This window comes from Papio anubis, chromosome 16 (assembly GCF_008728515.1).
Source record: "Papio anubis isolate 15944 chromosome 16, Panubis1.0, whole genome shotgun sequence".
Classification (NCBI taxonomy): domain Eukaryota; kingdom Metazoa; phylum Chordata; class Mammalia; order Primates; family Cercopithecidae; genus Papio; species Papio anubis.
Window position 1 is genome coordinate 20,803,579 of NC_044991.1, and position 26,221 is coordinate 20,829,799.

The 26,221-nt window shown below is 37.9% G+C and overlaps 1 protein-coding gene across 12 annotated transcripts in view; it reads right to left on the reverse strand.

Moving 5' to 3' along the window:
* MTMR3 (myotubularin related protein 3) overlaps nucleotides 1-26,221 on the reverse strand; it is a 147,198-nt gene that overhangs the window by 101,628 nt on the left and 19,349 nt on the right. The gene's annotated exons all lie outside the window — the stretch shown is intronic.

Sequence of the window (26,221 nt, forward strand, 5' to 3'; positions counted from 1 at the left end):
GAAAATGTGGCACTAGCATACAGACACACAGATCAATGGAACAGAATTTAGAGTCCAGAAATAAACTCTTACATAGATGGTTAATTTATTTAACATTAATTTAACATCTATGTTATTTAACAAAGATGCTAGAACAACTCAATGAGGAAAGAACAGTTTTTCAACAAACGGTGGTGGGACAACTGAATATCCATCTAGCAAAGAATTAAATAAGACCTCTACCTCACACCATATACAAAAATTAACTCAAAATAGACCTCAGACCTAAATTTAAGAGCAAAAACTATTAAACTTCTATATGAAAATATGGGAGTCAATCTCCATAACCTTAGATTAGGCAATGGTTTGAGATATAAAACCAAAAGCATTTAGTGGCTAAAGAAAAATGAAATAAATGGGATTTCATCAAAATTAAACATTTTTGTGCTGTAAAGGGCACAATCAGGACAACCCAAGGATAAGAAACTTGTATCTGGAATACATAAAGAACTCCCCTGACAACAATTTAAGTTCCAAATTAAAAATGGGCAAAGAATCTAAATAAACATTTTTCCAAAGAAGATACACAAATGACCAATAAGTACACAAAAGATGCCCAGTATCATTAGTCATTAAGGAATTACAAATCAAAGCCACAATGAGATACCACTTTAAATCCACTAGCATGACTAAAATCAAAAGGGCAGACAATAACAATGCAGTCAAGAATGTGGAGAAATTAAAATCCTAATATATTGCTGATAGGAATGTGACATGGTATAGCTCCACCGTGGGAAACAGTGTGGTAGTTCTTCAAAAAGTTAAACATACAGTTACCAAATGATTTAGCCATTTCACTCCTAGGTATATACCCAAGAAAACTGAAAACATGTGTCCCCACAAAACTCTGTACGTAAAGATTAAAAGCACCAATATTCACAATTGTAAAATAATAAAAACCCAAATGATCACTGATGGATGAATGAACAATATGTGGTATACCCATACATACAATGGAGTATTATTCAGTCATTAAAAGGAATTAAGTACTGATAATGTGCTACAACACTGAAGACCCTTAAAAACATCATGCTAAATGAAAGCAGCCAGCACAAAAGGCCACATGTTGTACAGTTCTATTTAAATAAAATATCAAAAATAGGTAAATTCATTGAAAGAAAATCAACTAGCAGTTGCGAAGGACTAAAGAGGGGTGGGAAAGTGGAGTAACTGCTACAGGGCATGAGGTCTCTGTTAGGGATTCTGAAATTAAATAGCAGTTATGACTATGTAACTCTGAACATGCCAAAAATCATTAAATTGTATGCGTTATTTTTATTTTATTTTTTGAGACCGAGTCTTGTTCTGTGGCCCAGGCTGGAATGCAGTGGCTTGATCTCAGCTCATTGCAACCTCTGCCTCTCGAGTTCAAGAGATTCTCCTGACTCAGCCTCCCCAACAGCTGGGACCACAGGTGCCCGCCATCATGCCCAGCTATTTTTTTGTGATTTTAGTAGAGACAGGGTTTCTTCATGTTGGCCAGGCTCATCGAACTCCTAATCTCAAGTGATCCACCCACCTCGGACTCCCAAATTGCTGGGATTACAGGCGTAAGCCACCGTGCCCGGCCCTAATTGTATACTTTAAAAGATCGAGTTTTATGGCCTACGAATTATAGCTCAACAAAGCTATTTTTTTTTTTTAAGGAAAACAAATAAAAAGGTAAGTAACATTTTTACATTCTTACTCCTGGTTCCTTCTTTTAAAAATGAGATTTACTCTTTTGAGGGCCTCTGCAATTATCTACTACAATTATTCTTAATTTTAAATAAACTTATCTCCAAGGGTTAGGCTGTTTGCAAGCTACCAGTCCAATACACCCAGACAGAACAAAGCACACGCAAATTAACAACGATGTCAAAAAATTCAGGCTGGGAGCAGTAGCTCACACCTGTAATCCCAACACTTTGGGAGGCTGAGGCAGGAGGACCGTTTGAACCCAGGAGCGTGAGACGGACCTGAGTAACATAGCCAGATTCCATCTCTACAAAAAATAATAAAATTAGCCAGGCGTAGTGATGCACGCCTCTGGTCCCAGCTACTGGGGGAGGATAAGGTGGGAGGATCCCTTGAGCCTGGGAGGAACCAGCTACAGTGAGCAGTAATTGTGCTACTGCACTCTAGCCTGGGTGACAGTTTGCTCTGTCTCCAAAAAATAAAATGAATTTAAAGGGGAAATGTTTCTCAAATTATTTCATGCCAAACATTTGAAAAGCCTATTGCTTAGACAATTAAATATATTATCAATACTAGTATGGATAGCCAAATTAATTATAAACTGTCGAATCTAGCAATTCTATTATTGGTTCAAGATACAAAAAATATACATATACACTAACAATGAACAAGCCAAAAAAAGAAATTAACAACTTCCATTTACAATGGCATCAAAAAGAATTACTTAGAAATAAACTTAACCAAGGATGCAAAAGACTATTATACTGAAAACTACAAATCACTATTAAAAGAAATTAAAGAATACACAAATCAATGAAAAAATATCATGTGTTCATAGACTGGAAGACTTCATATTGTGAAGATGTCAGTACTACCCAAAGTGATCTACAGATTTAATGCAATCCCTATTAAAATCTCAATGGTATTTTACACAGAAAGAAAAATTCAGTCTAAAATTCACATGCAATTTCAAAAAACCCCAAATAGCCAAAATGAACTTAAAAAGAGTAATCTTGAACTCACACTAACTGATTGCAAAACTTACTACAAAGCTCCAGTAAACAAAACAGTGTGGAAACTGGCATAAAAATAGATATATAGGCCAAGAGAATAAAGTAGAGAGCCCAGAAATAAACACTTACATATATGGTCAAATGATTTTCAACAAGCATACCAAGACCATGCAATGGGAAAAGGACAGTCTTTTCACTGAATGGTACTGAGAAAACTGGATATCCATATGCAAAATAATGAAGGTGGACCTTTATCTTAGATAATATGTAATTAACTGTTTTTAATTAACATGAGTTAATTTAAAAATTAACTCAAATGGATCAAAGACCTAACTATAAGAGCTAAAACTGTAAGACTCTTAGAAGAAAATAGGGGGAAAGCTTCATGACATGGCATTTGGCAATGATTTATTGGATAAGACACCAAAAGTACAGGCTAAAAAAGAAAAAACTAACTTTATCCAAATGAAAACCTTCTGTGCACCAAAGGGCACTATCAACAGAGTACAAAAGGCAACTCACAGAATGGAGAAAATATCTGCAAATCACATATCTGTTAAGGAATATTTAGAATATATTTTTACAACTCAAGAACAAAAACCAATTCACTAGTAGGCAAAGGGCTTTGATATGGGCTTTTTGGTTCCTTGAAACTGAAATGTTGAAGCCCTAATCCCTAATATGACTGTATTTGAAGACAGGGCCTTAATTACATCTATAGGATGTAATTAAGGTTAAATGAGGTCATGCAGATGGATCCTTGATCCAATAGGATTAGTGTCCTTAAAAGACAAGACACCAGAGAGTTCACTCTAGGAAGAGAGCCATCACCAAAAATCAAACCCTGTCAGATTTATTTCTGTTATTTAAGCCACCCAGAGTGTGATATTTTGTTATGGTAGCCTGAGAAAACTAATAAAGACTTGAACAGACACTGTTCCAAAGAAGCACAAAAGGCCAATACATACAAGAAAAGATACTCAACATCCCTAGTCAGCCAGGCGCACCCCTGTAGTCCCAGTACTTTGGGATGCCAAGGTGGGCAGATCACTTGAGCACAGGAGTTTGGGACCAGCCTGGGAAACATGGCAAAACCCCGTATCTACATAAAAAAAATACGAGCCAGGTGCGGTGGCTCACGCTTGTAATCCCAGCACTTTGGGAGGCTGAGGAGGGTAGATCACAAGGTCAGGAGATCAAGGCCATCACTAACACAGTGAAACTCCGTCTTCACTAAAAAAAAAAAAAAAAAAAAAAAAAAAAAAAAAAAATTAGCTGGGAGTGGTGACACGCGCCTGTAGTCCCAGCTACTTGGGAGACTGAGGCAGGAGAATGACGTGAACCCGGGAGGCGGAGCTTGCAGTGAGCCAAGATTGTGCCACTGCACTCCAGCCTGGGCGACAGAGCAAGACTGTGTCAAAAAAAAAAAAAAATTGCTGGATGTGGTGGTGTGTACCAGTGGTCTCAGCCACTCTGAAGGCTAAGGTAGAAGAACCAATTGAGCCCAGGAGGTTGAGGCTGCAATGAGCCCCGATCACCCCACTGCACTCCAGTCTGGGTGACAGAGTGAGACCCAGTCTCAAAAAAAAAAAAAAAAACCCAGTCACTAGGGAAATGTGAGTCAAAACTACAATGAGATACTACTTCACACCCATTATGATGGCTATTTTAAATTTTTTTAAGTGTTGGCTGGGGTGTGCGGATCCTTGTGCATTGCTGGTAGGAATGTAAAACGGTACAGCTACTGTAGAAAAATAGAGACTTCTCAAAAAATTAACACAGAGAATGACCATATGATCCAGTAATTCCACTTCTCGGTATACACCCAAAAGGAGTAAAAGCAGAGACTTGAACAGATAATTGTATACCAATGTCCACAGAGGCATTATTCACAATAGCTAAAAAGTAGAAGCAACCCAACTGTCCATCAGCAGATAAATGGGTAAACAAAAATAATACCAATTCTGGGTATAAACCCAAAAGAAGTAAAAGCGGGTACTTAAACAGATATTTGTACACCAACATTCATAGGAGAATTATTCACAACAGCCAAAAAGCAGAAGCAACTCAACTGTCCATCAATAGATAAATGGATAAACAAAATGTAGAGTATACACACAATGGAGTATTTTTCAGTCTTTAAAAGACGTGATACAGGCCGGGCAAGGTGGCTCACACCTGTAATCCCAGCATTTTGGGAGGTCAAGGCAGGAGGATCACCTGAAGTCAGGAGTTTGAGACCAGCCTGGCCAACATGGCAAAACCCCGTCTCTACTAAAAATTAGCTGGGCAAGGCGGCGGGTGCCTATAATCCCAGCTACTCGGGAGGGGAGGCTGAAGCAGGAGAATCACTTGAACCCAGAAGGCAGAGGTAGCAGTAAGCACAGATAGCAACACTGTACTGCAGCGTAGGTGACAAGGACAACATTCCATCTCAAAAAAAAAAAGACATGATACAAAAATTAGCTGGTATGGTGCCGCATACTTGTAGTCCCAGCTGCTTGGGAGGCTGAGGTACAAGAATTTGCTTCTACCCAGGAGGCGGAGGTTGCAGCAAGCCAAGATGGCGCCACTGCACTCCAGCCTGGGCAACAGAGTGACACTCTGTCTCCAAAAAAAAAGAAAGACATGGATGTACCTTGAAGACATTATGTTAAGTGAAATAAGCAAGTCACAGAAGGTCAAACACTGTATGATTCCACTTATATGGAGTTGTAGTTAAATTCACAAAGATAGAAAGTAGAATGGTGATTGCCAAGGACTAGGAAGAGGATTGAATGGGGAGTTAGTGTTTAGTAAGTACAGAGTTTCAGTTGGGAAAGATGAAAAAGTTCTAGAGATGGATGGTGGTAATCACTGCACAATATGAAAGTATTTAAATGCCAGAGAACTGTACAATTGAAATAGAGTAAAGTAAAATAGGAATTTCAGAAAATAAATGAATCATCCATTAAAAAGTAATAAAATAAGATCCTAAGCTCTCCCAAAAGAAACTCCCTGTTGTGGTTTAGATGTTTGTCCCCTCCAAATCTCATGGTGAAATGTGATCCCAAACATTGGAGGTAGGGCCTAGTAGAAGGTATCTGGTTAGGAGGGCAGATCCCTAATATGGCTTGGTACCCTCCCCTCAGTAATAAGTTCTTGCTCTATTAGTTCACGTGAGAACTGGTTGTTTAAAAAGATCCTGGTACTTCCTCCTCTCTCTTTTGCTCCCTCTCGCTACATGACATGCCTGTTCCCTCTTCGCCTTCCAACATGATTGGACGCTTCCCGAGGCCTCACTAGAAGCACATACTGGTGCTATGCTTCTTGTATAGCCTGCAGAACTTTGAGCCAAATAAAACTCTTTTCTTTATAAACTACCCAGCCTTGGGTATTCCTTCATAGCAATAAAAAACAAACTAATACACTCCCCAAAGTATTAACAGGATGTCCATCAAGATACTGTGGCATTACTACAGGACCACCTCCGCCACCCTCCCTGCCCCCCAAAAAACCTGGCATTTTTGTCATAGCTCTGACTTATTAGATGTGTAAAGCTTTTTAAAAGTCTTCAGAATGAACAAAATTTAGTAAAACCTGAAGAAATTAAATAACCATTAGATCTCTTCAAAGAATATCAAAAGGTATAAGAAAATTAGGAGAAACAACAAAATCTTTTGTATTTGGTCAGTATCGATCTTTAGGCCAAATGCAATTTATACCACTGAAAGCTTGAGTAATTTCTGCTCTAGAGAATTACTTATACATAAAGTTAAAAAAAAAAAAAAAGCTTTATCCATCATCATAGTTCTACAACACTGGTCTTGTCACGATTTCCTGTGCCTAAGATTATTTTCCTACCATTCAAAAAGTTTAAATAGCAACCATATCCTTTTTGTCATGTAAATATAAAATACAAACATCTAAACAAATATAACACAACATTCGAATATTCGAAATACCACAAATCTTTCAGGTACCAAAACTGAATACACACACAAGGTTAGCAAGATTCTGTTTCATTTTAGCCATAAGATTCCTGGTGGGCTTACTTTTACACACTATGACTCCAGCAAAATGTGTTCTGCAGCCTATTATAGATGGTTTAACTAGCAGAAATGAGTCATTTAATTAGCATAATACACAGTGGTCTAATAATTTTTCTTAGCTAATAAGGAATAACCAACGAGTTCATGAGGTATCTAATTTTTAAAGCAAATTGCCTATTTTTTTTGGTTGTTTTTTGTTTTTGAGAAGGAGTCTTGCTCTGTTGCCCTGGCTAGAGTGCAGTGGCACAATCTCAGCTAACTGCAACCTCTCCGAGGTTCAAGCGATTCTCCTGCCTCAGCCTCCTGAGTAGCTGGGACTATAGGCACGTGCCACCATGCCCAGCTAATTTTCATATTTTTAGTAGAGACAGGGTTTCACCATGTTGGCCAGGACGGTCTCTATCTCTTGACCTCATAATCCGCCTGCCTTAGCCTCCCAAAGTGCTGGAAGCCTAAATCTTAATAAAAGCATGTGTAAAATAAAATGTACATACAGAGTCATCAGCCAGTATCCTAATAAATTTAGATTCTGAAATACATGTAAAAATACTTATACTGTGTTGAGTTTAACCTAGAAAAATACTTCCTAAAGATTAAAACCAGGCTGGCTGCAGTGGCTCAAGACTGTGATCCCAATACTTTGGGAGGGTGAGGCAGAAGGACTGCTTGAGCTCAGGAGTTCAAGACTAGCCTGAGCAATACAGTGAGACTCCATGTCTACAAAACATTTGTTTTTTAAATTAGCTAGGCATGGTGGCACAGGCCTGTAGTCTTAGCTACTGAGGAGGCTGAGGTGGGAAGATTGCTTGAGCCCAGTGGCTGCAATGAGCCATGATTACATGACTGCATTCCATCCTGGGCTATAGAGACCATGTCTCCAAAAAAAAAAAAAAAAACCCCAAAAGTGAATATAAATTAATAGTCCAAAAATATTTATTAAACTTCAAGGATCACCTATCTTATCCGGTATTTATCACTGTTTTATAACAGTAATTTCAACCTCTTGATGAGAAAAACTTTCCTTTCTCAGCTAGCTTTTGCTTTCAATGTACCTAAAATTGGACAGTTTAAACCGCTTCACCAGATATGTGAGAAATCCATGGTAAGACAAAATGTCATTTACTTTTAAGTATATATACAGTTATGGTATGATGAATAAAAATATGCCTTGCTAAAGAATTAAGAGATGAGACCTAGAGAAAACTTTTTACCCAGAAAAAAGGAAGAACAGGAAGCAAAAAATGAGGTAACTTAATGACCCAGTGACTGCTACGAAAACTACAAAACCATGTAGTCATATGATATTTTCCCAAAAACATTATGAGTGATAAGTTTATATTTTTGCCTTACACTAAAATGTCCCTTGTAGGGAGAATAAGAAATAAGAAATAGGCTGGTGTGAACTGGCTCAGGCCTATAATTCCAGCATTTTGGAAGGCCGACGCAGGAGACCACTTGAGGCAATGAGTTAGAAATCAGCCTAGACAACAAAGTGAGATCTCAGCAATTAAAAAAAATAAATAGGAAATAAGACAATTCAATTAACCATACAAACGGACAATCCTTTCTTTGTATTCTTAAAGGCAAATAATATTTTGTCCCTCTGTCTTTTAGAATCCACAACCAGTAGTAACATAGTTCATTAAAATTCCCTTTACTCTTAACATATGAAATGATATGAGACACATTATAAAACCCCTAGTGAATCCAAAGAAAACAGAAGATTGTCTTAACCATTCTAAATAGTTTATCCATTTGCCTCCAAAAAGCAACATATATTTAATACATGAGTAATTCTCCAACCCTTATTCCTTTTCCTTCATAGTCTACAAACTGAGTAACAACGGAGATCTTGTTCACCACTACATCTCCAGAGCCTATAACTTAACAGTGCCTAGTAAACAGGTGGCACTTAAATATTTATTGTATTATAAGCCTAAGTCTCACAAAGGAAAACGACAAAGATACGAAGAAGAAAGATGTTTCAAGACAGAAGGAATGCTTCAGAGAGCTACTACCTGCTATCAAAAAGAGACACTAAAACTTGCAAAATTAATTAGAACTTATGGAAGCTATTTTAAATCAGATGGCCACTTTAGAGATGCCTGCTTAACACCATGGACTTATTTTTCAGTACAAGAAAAGTGCTATTCAGGCATACACTGGAATACTAGTGTAAGAAAGCACTATACACCTCTAAAGAAAGTTCTAAACAGATGATGCCCCTCAACACTTCCCTTCCAGGTTCATCGCATGTCAAGTAACACCAGCAGTTGCTAATATTTTCTAACTTAAAACACTTAAACTCACTGCATTAGCACATGAGGCATTTTGTGATTTCGGAGGGGAAAATGTATTTTACAATTTCAAAATAAATTAGCAGCTTCTCTGTATCAAGTAATCCCTTGACAGTTGTTCAAATCCCTTTTTTTTTTTTTTTTTTTTTTTTTTTTAAAGAGACGAGTTCTCCCTATGTTGCCCAGGCTGGCCTTGGGCCTTGAACTCCTGGGGTAAAGCAATCCTCCCACCTCAGCCTTCTGAGTAGTGAGTAGCTGGGACTACAGGTATGAGCCACTTGGCTCCTCCAGTGCAATTTTTAAAATCTTACACGAAGGAACTTTTCCTGGGTGATCAGGGGAGGTAAAGGGGGTAACATTACTAAGAATACAAAACTGAAGTCTATAGTCCTAACCAAAGACCCAACTAAAAACAGACACCTTTGGCTACAGATTTCTTTAAAAAGGATTAAGATATGAAAACGTAATCCTTCCTTTACATGAAAAATAGCCATTAACAATCACCTTTCCTCTTCTAATGTTAAAGCAGGTTTTTAAGAGCACAGTCCTCCTGTTTGAATTATTTCCACATTCTAGTAAATACTAGCTGGTGAGAGCCAATACAGAATCTTTTGCTGAAGATATTGGGATATTACAGAACAAAAACAGAATAATCCATAATTAATTAGTGACATATCTTAAAGCTCAAACTACTGCAGTTACAGGGGGCAGTGAGACAGTTCTGGCAATCAACTGTAGGCATTAGGGAGCAACTGGTAAAGTAGCAGATCCAGGGTACTGTTAACAATCTCATTACAAAGGCTGAACATTTATTTATTTACATAAAATCCTGTAATGAACAATTAGAACACGAATATCAGCTAAGCCAGGACAAATGGTGCAAAACATTGCCCGCAGAATGCAATGTATTAATTTATGAAGTACGCTATAATAGCCTTTATCATGCAAATCTTGTATTTATTTACAAAAAGTTAAATTAGTCTGACCATGATGGAGTAACATGAGACTAGCCCTTCCCCCAAAACTACTAAAAAACTGGACAAGATACATAAAACAGCTATTCTTGGATGCTGGACAATAGATGGCACCGAACTGTGATCCCTGAGAGAAGACAAGCAAATTACCTGTGCCCTAATGATCGTCCAAGCTTTGTACTTTGCAGCAGTTTCCAGACTCCAGCCAGAAAGGGAGAAACTGAGTATCTAGGGAGGGTGGAAACCCAATCAGAAACTTAAATGTGTTTCAGAAGGCTGAGGCAGCTGTAATTTGTGAGGCACTGTTACATCTTTACTAAACTAGCTGCACATGCATTAGATGAGCTTTCACCAGGGTGGGCAAAGAACAACCATTGGATAATAACTACCAGAGTTTACACAGGCATTCTCCTTCTGACTGATTAAAGAGACCTTATTAAACTCAGGCCATTCAGCTGAAACCTTTATAAACAGGCTAAACTAGCCCTAGGGCAACGGCTCCTCTCCAGGCCCACCTGAACAAAGCTTTAAATAAAAACAAGCCTAACATTGAATTATGGATTTTCTAACATATCCAAAAGTAAAATGTATGACAATAGCAAAAAGAACAAAAAATAAGAAACTGGAGACATACCACCATAGGATTCTTATACATTAAGTGGTATATAATTTGAAGGCAGAATGTCAAAAGTTAAAGGTATCTACTCTACTGTAGAGCAGCCACAGAAAAAAAATGAAACAAGTATATCTCCACTACAAGAGGGGATAAGATGAAATATTACAAAATCTTTCATTCAAAAAAATGACAGAAAAGAATAGATGGGATTAATAGAAAACAAATGGCAAAATGGTAGACTGAAACCTGACCACATGGATACTCAAACTCAGAGTAAAGCACCATTTAATAACAACAATTAAAAGGAGACTGTCAGCTGGGCGCAGTGGCTCACAACTGTAATCCCAGCACTTTGGGAGGCCAAGGCGGGCAGATCACCTGAGGTCAGGAGTTCAAGACCAGCTTTGCCAATATGGGGGTAAATACACAAAACACAAAATATACAAAAATTAGCCGGGCATAGTGGCAGGCACCTGTAATCCCAGCTCCTCAGGAGGCTGAGGCAGGAGAATCACCTGAACTCGGGAGGTGGAGGTTGCAGTGAGCCAAGATCGCACCACTGCACTCCCGCCTGTGTGGCAGAGCGAGACTCAGTCTCAATGAATGAATGAATGAATGAATGAATGAATGACGGAGAACTGTCAGCCTAAATAAAAAAGCAAGACCTAACTATGTGCTAATTACAAGAAATGCACTGCAAATATATACACAGACTGAAAGTAAAAGTATGGGGAAAAAATTATGCAAATACTGTGGTAATAAAGCTACCAGAGTTATATTCATGTTAAAGTAGCCTAGGGGATGGCAAATATTATCAAAATAAAGTGGGACAAGTCATAAAAGAATGAATTTACTGAGAAGACATAACAATCCTAAATATGTATGTACCTAAAAAAGAACTTCAAAATATATGAGGCAAAACTGGTAGAACCAAATATTTGTCTTTTCAAAGACACAAAACATTCACTGCAATAGACCATATGCCTTATGACAAAACAAATCTCAAATTCTGAAATCCTGAAAAAGACTGAAATCCTAGAGTACATTCTCTGACCACAATGCAATTAAATTAATAACAATAAAATATATACAGGAAGTTAAACATCACACTTTTATAATTCATAAGCCAAAAAAGACATTAAAAGAGAAATTAGAAAATATTCAAACTGAATAGTAGTACACAATATGTCATTTTGTGAGCTGCAACTGAAGCACTGCTCAGAGGAAAACTCAGATATTCACAGTACATACAAAAAGACAAGCCTACACTTACCTCTCTCAGTATTCAATTTGAAGTGTTTCACTTACCTAAATGTCAAACAAAGCTATAAACTTCCAGAATAAAATTTAAGAAAATATTAGTGACCTTAGGTTTAGAGACAATTCCTTAGATAGGCTATAAAAGTCATTAACTCAAAAAGAAAAAAAAATAACTTTGACTACATAAAAATTAAGTTTCTGCTCTCTCAAAGACACTATACTATTAACAATGAAAAAAGGCAAGCAACAAATTACAAGAACATATTTGCAAAACATGTAATTTGCAAAACCTGTTATAAAGGACTCATATTCAGAATACTTTATGAACTCACAATAAACAAAAAACAACCTAATTTTTTTAATGAGCAAAAGATTTGAACACTTCACCAAAGTTATATAAATGGCAAATAAGCACATGAAAAGATAATCATCATTAGTCATCTGGAAATTACAAACTAAAACCATGATGATTTATCACTACAGACCCACTAGAACGACTTAAGTTAGTAAGACTGACAATACCAAACATCAACAAAGATTTGGAGCCCTGGAATTCTCATGCATTGCCAGTGGGAATGCAAACTAGGCCGTTACTTTAAAAACTATAAACACACTTACCCTACAATCCTGCAATTTCTACTCCTGGATTTTTAACCAAGAGAAATGAAAATATATGTCCATACAAAGATCTATGTTGCAAATATTCAGAGGAGCTTTATTCATAATAGCCGCGGGCCGGGTGTGGTAGCCCACGCCTGTAATCCCAGCACTTTGGGAGGCTGAGGCAGGCGGATCACAAGCTCAAGAGATCAAGACCAACCCGGCTAACACGGTGAAAGCCCATCTCTACCTAAAATACAAAAAATTAGCCAGGTGTGGTGGCACACACCTGTAGTCCCAGCTACTCAGCCCGCTGAGGCAGGAGAATAGCTTTAACCCAGGAGGCGGAGGTTGCAGTTAGCCGAGATCTCGCCACCGCCCTCCAGCCTGGGCAACAGAGCAAGACTTCATCTCAAATACATAAATAAACCCAAAACCTGGAAAAAAAAAAAAAAAAACCAATATCCATTAACTAGTAAATAAAGGAATTGTGGAATATCCATACAATGGACTACTGCTTAGCAATCAAATGGACTAACTACTAATTTTAACAATATGGATGACTCTCAAAGCATTATGCTAAAATGAAAGAGGACAGGCACAAAATAGTACATCCTGTATGATTTCATTTATATTACATCCTAGAAAAAAGGTAAAATTTGTGCAAATTATACTTCCCTAAGGCTGATTTTTTAACCATGTGGCAGCAAAAAAGTCAAAGGTATACATATGTGCTCTGGTTAAGACAAGTATTTTCCCTAACTCTTAGTTACAGAAGGGCTCTAAGAAGTTAATGATTTGCCCCAAATTAGTAACCAGTGGAAACATGTTTTGGGATATAGATCACTTTACTGTAAATACAAACTTGGAACGTATGCTTTAGGAATGATTAAGAAGATCTGTATAACTAAGACCCTTTGTTTTTGTTTTTGTTTTGACACGCAGGTCTCGCTGTTACCCAGGCTAGAGTGCAGTGGTACAACCATGGCTCATTGTTGTCTTGATGTCCTGGGCTCAAGCAACTCTCCCACCTCAGCTTCCTGAGTAGCTGGGACTACAGGTGAGCACCACCACAGCTGGATAATTATTGTTATTATTATTATTTTGTAGACACAGGGGTCTCCTATGTTGCCCAGGCTGGTCTCAAACTCCAGGCCTCAAGCGATTCTCTCGCCTCGGCTTCCCAGAATGCTGGGATTACAGGTGTGAGCCACTGTGCCTGGCCAACTAAGACCCTTTCGAAGGAGCTCCAGAATTATGTTTAACTTACAGTTAAGTATCAAAGGAAGTTTCAATTTACATAGGCAAGCCAGCTAAAACAGCTCAGGCCAAGAGTTGGATGATGTAGCATAGACATCTCAAATACTTAGCTTACCACAGTCTTGGCCAAGTTTATTTTGGGACTGGAATATTTAAAAGTCCATATTCCCTGCAGCTCCTACACATTGATCCTATTAAACAAAGGCTTCCAATTCTGAATCTTTTAGGTACTCATCTTTCATTCTCACTGAATGCGTTACCTCCAAGCAATTGGGGTGGTAAAGAACTGGATTTTGAACGACAACATCATGACAACAGCTTATTAAAAAGCAAGACAAGGCCAGGCTTGGTGGCTCATGCCTGCAATCCTTCTAGCACTTTGGAAGGCTGACACAGGAGGATCGCTTGAGTTCTAGAACAGCCCGGGCAACATAGCAGGAACCCATCTCTACTAAAAATTTTAAAATTAGCCAGGCATGGTGGCACACACCTATAATCACAGCTACTTGGGAGGATGAGGCAGGAGGATCCTTTGAGCTCAAGAGTTTGAGGCAGCAGTGAGCTATGATCATGCCACTACACCCCAGCCTGGGTAACAAAGCAAGACCTCATCATTTATTTCTTCAGTCATAAACATAATAAAAAGACAGGAAAACTGCTCTTAACACCTAATTAACCACATCAACTTTAACTTTAGCATAAAGAAAAATTAAGACTTTTCTTCATCTCTATCATCAATTCATTTTGCAGAAGTCTAACATTTAATCCATAAGTGGGCAATCCATGGAACCTAAAGCAATTACTACAAATTCACTAATGCTTACTATACATACCTCACCTCTTCATTTCCCCTTGTCTGACTTTTCACCGAGTTTTTCTCCTCCCTCTTTCTGACCCTTTTATATGGTTATAACAGCTACTTTGCAATAAAACCACAAAGAGGATATTTATGCCTAATTAATGAAAGTACTGACTTTATATCTTTGCTATTGTACTTATTATGGTGACAAGCTCTTTAAGGAAAACGTCTACACTGTATAAGCATAAATAATGGGAAAGGAATACTGATTTATTCTATACCCATTATAAACACTTTTCCCTCTAAGCCATTGAAAAAATGGAAGATACTTTACTATTTTCACTCTACTGATCCTGAATATTATCTCATATATAAACTGAGTGTACCTATGTATATTAATGTTTACCCTGAGATTAAAGTCCAAACTATTTTTAAATACGTACAAAGCGCACTGGAGAAATGGTCAGACTAACATTAAATATACTGGTCAAAATTCTCAGTTGTAAGTTAAAAAAAAACCCAATTCAAGCTAATTTACACAAAATTTTTAAAAAAAAAATTTTTTTGGGGGGAGACACGGTCTCACTCTGTCACCCAGGCTAGAGTGCAGTATCATGATCATGGCTCACTGCAACCTTGACCTTCCAGACTCAAGGGACCCTCCCATGTCAGCATCCCAAGTATCTGAGACCACAGGCGTGCGCTACCACACCTGGCTAATTTTTTTTATTTTTTGTAGAGACAAATCTCCCCACGTTGCCCAGGCTGGTCTCCAACTCCTGGGCTCAAGCAATCATCTTGCCTCAGCCTCCCAAAGTGCTGTGATTACAGGTGCAAGATACCACACCCAGCCCAAAAATCAGAATTTGATGGCTCACAGGATAATGAGATGATGCTTAGAAACCAGGAAAAAAACTTCAGGACCAGGGCCTCAAAGGCACAGTGCCATGGGACCCATCTCTATCTCATGAGAAATCCAGTGAATGTTCTATTCCTTTTACTAGTATAATTAAGTGTTGGAAGCAGATCCCTAATGTCCAGAAAATATGATTTAAGGATACAACTTAGGAATTATCAATAATCCTACTAAATGTAAAAGTTAAGAAAATCTAACCCCTGACACTGAACCACTAACTTACAATTACAGAAAGTCCTGTCACATATGATCCGGTTTCTCTTTATAATGAATAGATCTTTTTGCCTTGTACTAAAGATTTCCGTGGAGAGCTGAGGTCTTGCTTAGGCTGGGGTAAATATAAAAAAGAAAAAAAAAAAGTCTTAACAGGTTAAAAAAAAAAAGGAAAAGAGGCATAAAAGTCAATTTAATGGGCTTATATACATGGCAGTTTAGCAAGGAAGAGGGCAATCTCATTTTAAAAATTTACTCAGTAACAGCACAAATCTGAAACTAAAGTGTGAGACTCCTACTTTTGGTTATCATATAGTCGCCACAGTAATGACTAAAATTCATGTAGTACTCACATAGCTAACTATCCCTAAAGAAATGCTTCCTTTCGCAAGACGTTTAAGCGGAAAGGAATATGAAATTTCTTAACACATCTATATTTTAAATTACTCGATTTCAGGAGTAATCACTCTGAAACAACTGAGTGAAATAAAAACCAGCAACCCCCAAATCTTTGCTGAGCCATCACTTTAACTCATCAGTTTGCTACCAACTACAGTGTTTACCTTTCTAGTAACACTTCTAGTTCCACACAAACTGTTTTGTTCTACATAACTGCACTAGATTTGGATGTACACTCAGAATTTAAACGATGACCTACATTCAGTGGTATGTGGGTACCTATAAAATACAGAAAAGGGCCCACTTTCTACTAATTTCTTTCAAGCTCAATCTGAGGCAAGAAAATGATACTCTGTTTTTAATATGAAGCAAATTTATATTTATAATAAAGAATTACATACAAGGTAATATTTATTATTCCTTAATACAAAGTTCTGTTATATGCTGAGAGACATACTATTTATGAAAAAATTATAAAAATGAAGAGCTACAAATAATGGAAGGGAGAAGTCCAGGTCCTTGCTTATAATTTTAACAGCCAACATGTATAGAGCACTCTTCTAAATGCTTCACCATTTATTAGTCATTAATCTTACAACAACTCTACAAAGTGGGTAATATTATTATCCTCGTCTTATAAAGAGGGAAACTAAGGAGCAGAGAGATAAGGTAACTTGCCCAAGTCATAAAGCTAGCTAATAAATAATTTACAGATGCAAGTTTAAACCATATAAGAAATTAAGCAGGAACAACACATATATAGCAAATACGAAAACAAGAGAAAAGTCAAAGCACTCAATCTCAAAAAGGCAGAAAAGCAACATAAATTAAGAAACTAATTTTTTTCTCTCAGTGCAACGAAACCAGGTCTATATCACTGGGGGTTGGGGGAGCAGGGCAACTGTGTTCTCAAACTATATAAAAATCTCAAAAAAAGTAACATATTTCTTGTGGTCTGGGCACAGTAAGCCCAGGAGTTTGAGATCAGTCTGGGCAATATGGTAATACAGTCTCTACAATAAATAAAAAATCAGCTGAGCATGGTGGAGGCTAAATTGGGAGGATGGCTTGAGTCTGGGAGGGTCGTGGGAGCCTGGAAGGTCGAGGCTGCAGTAAGCCATGACTGTGCCACTGCACTCCAGCCCGGGTAACAGAGTGAGAACTTGTCTCAAAAAAAAAAAGAAAGAAAAGAAAAGAAAAGAAAGAAAAAGAAAAGAAAAGAAAAAAGAAAAGAAAAGAAAAATTAACATATTTCTTAAATAAATAAAAGTACTCTTAACTTTCGGGAAGCACGTTCTGGAGAAAACGTGTATTAAATAAATGATAGCACTTTGGAAACTAATTTTTCATTCCTAAATATGCTTTAAAGAATACAGCAAATAGCTAAAAGCAATCCTTCATAATTTTATCATGTTTAGCACTTTTTACTGAGAAACAGAAAGTTCTACAATAATCAAAGTGGGTCAATCTATCACTGCGGTACATACAGTCACTTAGTCTTATCCCTGAAAAATATTTTCAGATTATGTAAATTTTTTAACTCTGAGATAACCTTCAACAAAATGAAAAAGGCACATTCCTGCTATTTCCGCAAAGGGCCAATAATTAATCTATGGTACTGATTAAAGAAGATTAATTTGCCACCTAGAACAACATATAGCCATGAAATTTAATTTAGAAACAGAGCCGCAATCACTAATCCACTAAAACAATCAAGAGTTACTATCTATTTCACAGTACTGAAGCAAATCCACTTTCATTCTATTTTTACTCCTCAAGTGTGCAATGCTAGTAAGCAAAGGGTCTGTTCCTCAAAACTGAACTGATTCTGGTCTTGCTTTGGTTTCTTTTGGTCTGTTCCAGTAGGAAGCAGTAGCTACAGTGTCTGACGTGAACATGATACTTGTGCTTACTACTAAACTATGTATATTCCCTTAGCTCTAGAAAACTGATACGGCATTGAGCTTCTTGAGTTAACCCTCAGTCACTATAAGGCTGTTCTCATCCAGGTTCGTAGAAGGAAAGCTTCCACCATGGTTACTCCCATTCTGAATCCTCAACTTGTTCCCCACCCCTGGGTTTTACAAGGTTGCTAGGAAAAAAAAATCTTACTAGCATCTGACTATGGAAGTCCTTCCTACCTATATACCATTACTCTTAGGAGGTACAAGCGAGATCTCATCTAGATTTCTTGGCTGCCTTTTACCGATGTAATCATAGCATGAAGCTTTGAAATGTGAGATCTCGAGCTAGGTCACTCCTTTCAAAGTGTCTATCATTACTCCTTGGAGAGTCAGCTGCTGGACTGCTGCCAGTGTGCTCTTTGTTGGCTTTATCATGAAACCATATTCCTGTAGAGCTGGAATGGTGGCCAAAACACTGCATTTCAAAAGACTCCTTCAAAATGTGTATCAAAAAAAAAGATATAGATACACATCCAACCAAGCCATTCACTTGTTTTTAGTAAGAGAGGGAATGAATAATACAAAGGAGATTAAGTAGCTATGTTAAAAGATTCTCTTATGTGCAAGTATGCAAAAATATCCCATAAAATCACTTGATAATTTTCTTTGAGTAGATTTTATGCAAATAGGTACATCTAAAATGTTTTATGCCCTTGAGGAAAGAAAATTCAACTTTTCTGTGTCAGGTAAGAACTCTGAAGTTAAGTAAAAGCTTGAGATACCCAAGGATTCTCTGATGATCCTTCAACTATCACTGAAGGGGTAAAATATCTACTCTTTAGTAAGCAGCTTTAGTAATGGGTTTTAGAGGAGACCATCAATAAAACATTTTGTAATTTTTAGAGGGTTTTTTGGGTTTTTCTGTTTGTTTGTTTTTTTGAAATCAAGTCTCACTCTGTCACCCAGGTTGGAGTGCAGTGGTGCCATCTCAGCTCACTGCAACCTCTGCCTCCTGATTTAAGCAATTCTCCTGCCTCAGCCTCCCAAGTAGCTGGGATTATAGATGCACACCACCATGACCAGCTAATTTTTGTGTTTTTAGTAGAGACAGGGTTTCACCATGTTGGCCAGGCTGGTCTCGAACTTCTGGCCTCAAGTGATCCATCAGCCTCTGTCTCCCAAAGTGCTGGGATACAGGGATGAGCCACCACACCGGCCAAATTTTTAATTTTTATAAGGTGAAACAATGTTGAGAATGGGGAAAGGGGGAGAGGATATAGGGCAACTCAAGTAGTTCCACAGTACAGGAATGAAAAAGCTCCTAGCTCTGAATAAAATAATGGATAGTAATAATGCTTTCAGGGTATATAAAGTGAGACAGGCCGGGCATGGTGGTTCACCCCTATAACCTCAGCACTTCGGGAGGCCGAGGGAGACGGATCACTTGAGGTCAGGAGTTGGAGACCAGCCTGGCCAACGTGGTGAAACCCCGTCTCTATTAAAAATTTAAAAAAAAATTAGCCAGGTGTGGTGGCACACGCCTGTAATCCCAGCTACTAGGGAGGCTGAGGCAGGAGAATTGCTTGAACTGGGAGATGGAGATTGCAGTGAGCCAAGATCACACCACTGCATTCCAGCCTGGGCAACAAAGCGAGACTCGGTCTTAGATAGCTAGACAGACAGATAGACAGACAGACAGACAGATAAATGTGAGATAAATATATTCGTGTATGGTAGTACCAGTCTCTATAGAAAAGACACCAAAGTTTTTCCTATAAACTTTGAAAACAAGCCTGGCACAGTGGTACGCACCTAGTGCTGGTTACCTGGGAGGCTGAGACAGGAGGACTGCTTGACCCAAGGAGTTAAAGGCCGGCCTCAAAAACACAATGAGAACTTCATCTAAAAGAAAAACAAAAAAATGCCATCCTGAGCAAATGCTCCGGATGAATCTAGACTTTCAGATGCTCAGAACTTGTTTGACATTGGTCAGCAAAAGGATAGATAATAACTTTGAAAAAAGTTAATATATAACAACTAATACATAAAAGGTTAACGGGTTTAAGAAACTTGCCATAATTTAAAATATGCTTTTGCAAGTGCTTAGTGCACAAATTTAAAATATGCACCAAAAACCCATAAAATTGTTTTAATATCCAAAAGGGGGAAAGCTGTAAAAATACAGTAATAAAAGATGCAAGTTCAAAAACACTGAATACATGAAATACATAATTCCACACAGCAGCTATTATATTAAAGGCAAGATATTCCCCAACAAGTAAATTCAAACAACTTCATTTAATTTAAAATGCCTGAAAGAACATTACCTTACATCAAGGAAGTACCTTAACCAAAAGAAAGGACTCAAGCACCAAATGATACAACCCCGTAACTTATACTTCTGAATTCCCTAGTCCTACGACTTACACACATGGTAAAAGGGCTCAACTATGAAATTTTATCAACTATGAAATTTTCATAGCATCAACTCCTATATATCAACTATGATACAAATATCAACTATGAAATTTTAAGGAGAGGGACCGTCCTTTTATTTACACAGTTGTTCTTTAAACCACAGGGGTTTGAACTGCACAGGTCCACTCATGTGCAGATTTCTTTTAACCAAATGTGGACGGAAAAAGTATTCTTGGGATGCGAAACCTAAAAATACAGCAGGCCGAGGACTAGCTTTTCATATAGACAGGATCCACAGTGGCAACTGGGGCACTTAAGTATGCCCAGATTTTGGTGTATGTGGGAGTCCTGGAACCCATCCCCCAAGTATACCAAGGATATACTGTAGTGGGATATATGCTGACGTTCTGTATTATTCTCTGTATAACCACTAAAAATGAAAAATGTATGATAAGCTTCTTACTCCATTCTGATGTAACAATAGCTCTAAGAACCATAATAGAGGATAGCAAATTGGTATGTTTAAATGTTGGTAGAAATGTAAATTTCCATATGCCATCTGTGATGATGATTAAAAAGTTTCCCTCCAACACTGGTCCTCCTACTCAACCTGTCCTAAAGCTCCAACTGTCTAACACACTTGTAACTTAATTGTCTAACTGCTTCCATGTTTAAAACCAAGACACACACACACACACACACACATATCTCTCTGAACGTTGTCCATCTTCCTGCTAAAATCAACTCCCCTTGCTACTTATTCTATCATCTTTGAATATTTTTGCTTCTTACATGTATTGTCTTTCAACTCTTAACACAGATCCTTAGGGGAAAGAGGATGTATAACTGTTGTGTTATCACTGTAATAACAGTAGCAACAACCACAATTAGCAAATATGGAGTGCTTACTATTGGTTATCTACATATCGTAAGCACTTGCTGAATTCTCACAAGAGCTTTAAGAGGTATTATTGTTATCCCCATTTTAAACCTGAGACTCAGAAAAGTTAAAGAATTTGCCCAAGATCAGAGGTAAGTGGTAGAACCACAATTCAAACCCGAGCCTGGGCTCTTATTCACGACAGTAAACTGCCATGGTGGAAACAGCATCCAACTTGATGTCTGGACTCAAGTACTATTTCAGCTACTCACTAGCAGGACAACCTCAGGTAAGTCCTGACAGCTATGAAAAACAATTTACTTACTTGTAAAGTAAGAGTAACAATATATAGCCTGCCATGCCTACACTTCACAAGGTAGCAATGAAGATTAAGTGTGCAACTGATAAAGCTAATTAAAACTATTTGTATTACTAATCCCATAGTTGCTACCTCCATACTCCCATGGTATTAATTCTGGCAGCCCCATCCTGGAATTCTAGACTTGGATCACCAACATTATTGTCTCAGTTAAAGTAAAGAGCTACAAGTCTTGTCCACATCAGACAGTGACATATAGAAGACAAACTGTTAACCTGCAATTGCCATTACTGGCAAAACTGGGCAGGTATTTCCAGGCAGGTATTTTAATGTGAAATAGCCAAAAATAATGATAGCCTACAAATGAGATACCTATTCACCAAATGACCATATTTCAAGTGTAATATCCCTTGGTTCCAAACACAACATTCAGTTTTCTAAATATTCAACATCAGAAGGAACGTACATTAATGAGAAAAGCTCTGTAGTTCCAGTACCTCTGTACACCTAGCACCTCAATTATATAATACATTTATACTGAGGGCTTAAACTAAGATTCCACACTACACAAAAGAAATGGTTGGGCAAGGTGGCTAACACCTGTGATCCCAGCACATTGGGAGGCTGAGGCAGGCAGATCTCTTGAGCCCAGGAGTTCAAGATGGACAACATGACACAACCCCATCTCTACACACACACACCCACAAAAAAACAAAGATTAGCTAGGCGTGGTGGCATGTTCCTGTAGTCCCACCACCCAGGAGGCAAAGTTGGGAGGATCACCTGAGCCCAGGAGGTTGAGGCTGCAGTGGGCCATGATTGTACCACTGCACTCCAGCCTGGGTGGCAGTAATACCCTGTCTCAAAAAAAAAAAAAAAAAAAAGAACGGAAAAAGAAAAAAAGAAAATCAAAAACACTCTACTATTCTCTGAAATGTCAAACCACGTATGGCCTCGGTAGTCTGACTCGGGGTTGGAACTGGAACTTCAAAAAATTAACTTGCAAAAATGGCATGCGAACTCTTTTTTTATTTATTTTTATTTTTTTGAGAAGGAGTCTCATTCTGTCACCCAAGCTGGAGTGGACTGGCACAATCTCGGCTCACTACAGCCTCTGTCTCCTGGTTCAAGGGATTCTCATGCCTCAGCCTCCAAGTAGCTAGGATTACAGGTGCATGCCATCACGCCCAGATAATTTTTGTGTTTTTAGTAGAGACAAGGTTTCACCATGTTGCCTAGGCTGGCCTCAAACTCCTGACCTCAAGCGATCTGCCCTCCTCGGCCTCCCAAAGTGCTAGGATTACATCCAGCCTGCAATCTCTTTTCTAAGGTAAAAAGGTCTCATCTATTTCTCTTGGCCTCAGATTGCTGCAAAAAGAAAGCTCACTACATAGGAACAAAGAAGATAATTTATTAACATAGCTAATCAACCTAAGTTTTATGTCTTGTTCACATGAAACTCTGGTTATCAGTATTAATACCTCCAGCCATCTTGGGGGAGAAGAGGGGAGGAGAGGAGAAGAAAGAGGAATTCTGTAGTTCTAAAATTTTTCCCAAATACTTTTTACTTACAAACTTTCATAACCGACCAGGCACGGTGGCTCACGCCTGAAAACCCAGCACTTTGGGAGGCCGAGATGGGTGGATCACAAGGTCAGGAGTTCAAGATCAGCCTGGCCAATATCATGAAACCCCATCTCTACTAAAAATACAAAAAAATTAGCCGGGCGTGGTGGTGGGCACCTGTAGTCCCAGCTACTCAGGAGGCTGAGGCAGGAGATCGTGCCACTGCACTCCAGCCTGGGCGACAGAGCGAGACTCCGTCTCAAAAAAAAAAAAACCAACTGTCATAACCAATTATATAACCATTCTACTACTTAGAAGAACAAAAAAGTCAATGATTCACAATTTAAAAGCTACTAAAAACATAAAATATGAAATTATGCACTAAGGAGTTCTATATTTAAATTTACCCATTAAACAAGTATGTGTGTGTGTACTTCTTTAATTTAAAAAAATTCGAATGACTTACAGTTTATACTGTAAGATTATTTACACAAACAGATTATTCTCATTCCAGAGTGGGCTTTTTTGGGGATGAAGTTTCCTAAGCAATTTATAATGTTCTGTGAAAATCACCAGCCTTTTCAGGTTCTGTAATAAAGTTTTAAAAGGTCTAGGCACCATATTTTTTTAAATCATAAAAAAAATACATGGGCACATGTGTATGTATGTATGCATGAATGCTTTTATGGCAGTTTTATTTGTAATTACCGAAAACTGGAAACAACCCAAATGAACTGGGGAATGAATACAGAAACTGTTGTACATCCATACAATGGAATGCTACTAAGCAACAGAAAGTAATTACTGATACATAAAAACATAGATGAATCTCAAAACACATTAGGTTAAATAAAAGACATCAGTCTCAAGAAGCCACATACTGAGTCAAGCAGGAGGATCCCTTGAGGACAGGAGTTTGCAGCCAGCATAGGGAACATAACAAGACCTCCCATTTCTATTAAACAAAAATTAAAACAAAAAGGCTAAATACCACATGATTTTGTTTACACGGAATTCTCAAAAAAAGACAATACAACAGAGAAAAAACAGATCAGTGGTTGCCAGAGACTAGAGGTGAGGAAATGGGCTGACTATAGAAAGGGTCATGAGGAAATTTTTTGAGGAACTACTCTATATCTTGATCATGGTGGTTGCAAAACTAGATGTGTTTCCCAACCTCACAGAACCATACTCAAACATACCTTAATAAAAATAATTTTCAACCATATATATGATAGAATTTTATTGCTCTAATACCAAGACCAAATAGATGCTGCTTAAACCACTGAAGCAAGAACATTAAACTTTGGTCTGATCTGCCTCCAAGTCTGAAAACTCCCTTTCATTAACATTTTGCCTAAAAATTAAACAATATTCGTAAATTAGTCACAAAATCCTTTAAGATTAAAATATATATATATACTTAAAGAAAACTACATAGTGCTTATATCTTAGTCATTTTAGGAGAGAATTAAGGGAATAAAGCCCAAGTAATAAATATTAACATCAATCTTTTCCAGAATCATGATGGTCAAAACAAATGAGACTCTTCTCCTAATTTTGGTTCAAAATACCAAAATTTTTACTTCAAAAACTCTCTAACAGATTATTATAAAATCTTAACATTTGCCTAAAAGTCTTTAAGTGTTTTCACACAACTAGGCAGTATAACAAAAAAAAAGAGCACAGGCTTAGGCCGGACGCAGTGGCTCACAACCGTAATCCCAGCATTTTGGGATTTGGCCAAGGCACACCACTTGAGTCCAGTGGCGAAACCCCGTCTCTATAAAATACACAAAAAAATTAGCCGGGTGTGGTGGCACACACCTGTAGTCCCAGCTACTTAGGAGGATGAGGCAGGAGGATGACTTGAGCCTTGGAGGCAGAGGCTGCAGTGAGCCAAGATCACGCCACTCACTCCACCCTGGGTGACAGTGAGACCCTTTCTCAAAAAAAATTTTTTTTAAGCACAGGCTCTAGAACTCAACCCAGCTAGGCAAGTTATTTAACTTAATTTTGCCTCAACTGTCTCCCCAGTAAAATTGGGATAATTTTACCTACCTCTGGGAATAATCCTAGACTATTCAACGAGTTAATACATGTATTACAATAAATCACAGGGTAGTGCCTGCATAGTTAACTAAGCCTCAATACTAACCTAATAATAAATGAATGATATCAATAATCACCAGCTGTGTAGTCTGTGTATACCACAATTCTGCTCTGTAAGGTAAGTGGCCTAAATTCAATGGCCTAAATAAAGACCTATTTAGTAACAGTACTCTATATTCCTATTATTTTACCTGAATTGCACCTACCTAATTCAGTTTGCAAAAGAAAGGTTAAGTATTATACCTTTTATATAAAAAAAAAGTGAGGTCTAAATAAGTTAAATGACTTACCCAAAGAAACAGTAATGTGAAGGCAGAGCCAAGGCGAGGTTCTGGTATTCTGAGATTCCTTAAAACTTTGTCCTCTCCAAAATTTTTACCCCTCCATCAATTCCTTCCCTCCTAACAAAGATACAGGTATAATGCACCCCCAAAAACCTCCAATTTAATAATTTTAAAATTTCATTAAGCTATACATTCTATTTGTGCACTCTTCTGAATGTTTGTTTTATATCATAATAAACAGGTTAAATGGCTTATCATTAAGTGTATTCACATATGAAGAGAAGTAGTGGAAAAGTTACATCAAAAGCTAAAAGAAGACAAACTCAGCAGATTATGTTCTTTAAAATTTTGTGAGAGGCAAAAGTTTTTAACTGAGGTATAATATACATACAAAGAAGGGCACATTTCCTAAGTCTACTACTCAATGATTCTCATAAACTGAACACAACCACGAAATCACGACCCATATCAAGACACAGAACATTACCAGCACACCTACAATCTCCCGTCCTCACAACCAAAGACAACCATTATTCTGATTTCCATTCTCATCTGTTAGTTTTGTCCGTTTTTCAAGCTTTACAGAAATGGAGTGGCCGGGTGCGGTGGCTCAAGCCTGTAATCCCAGCACTTTGGGAGGCCGA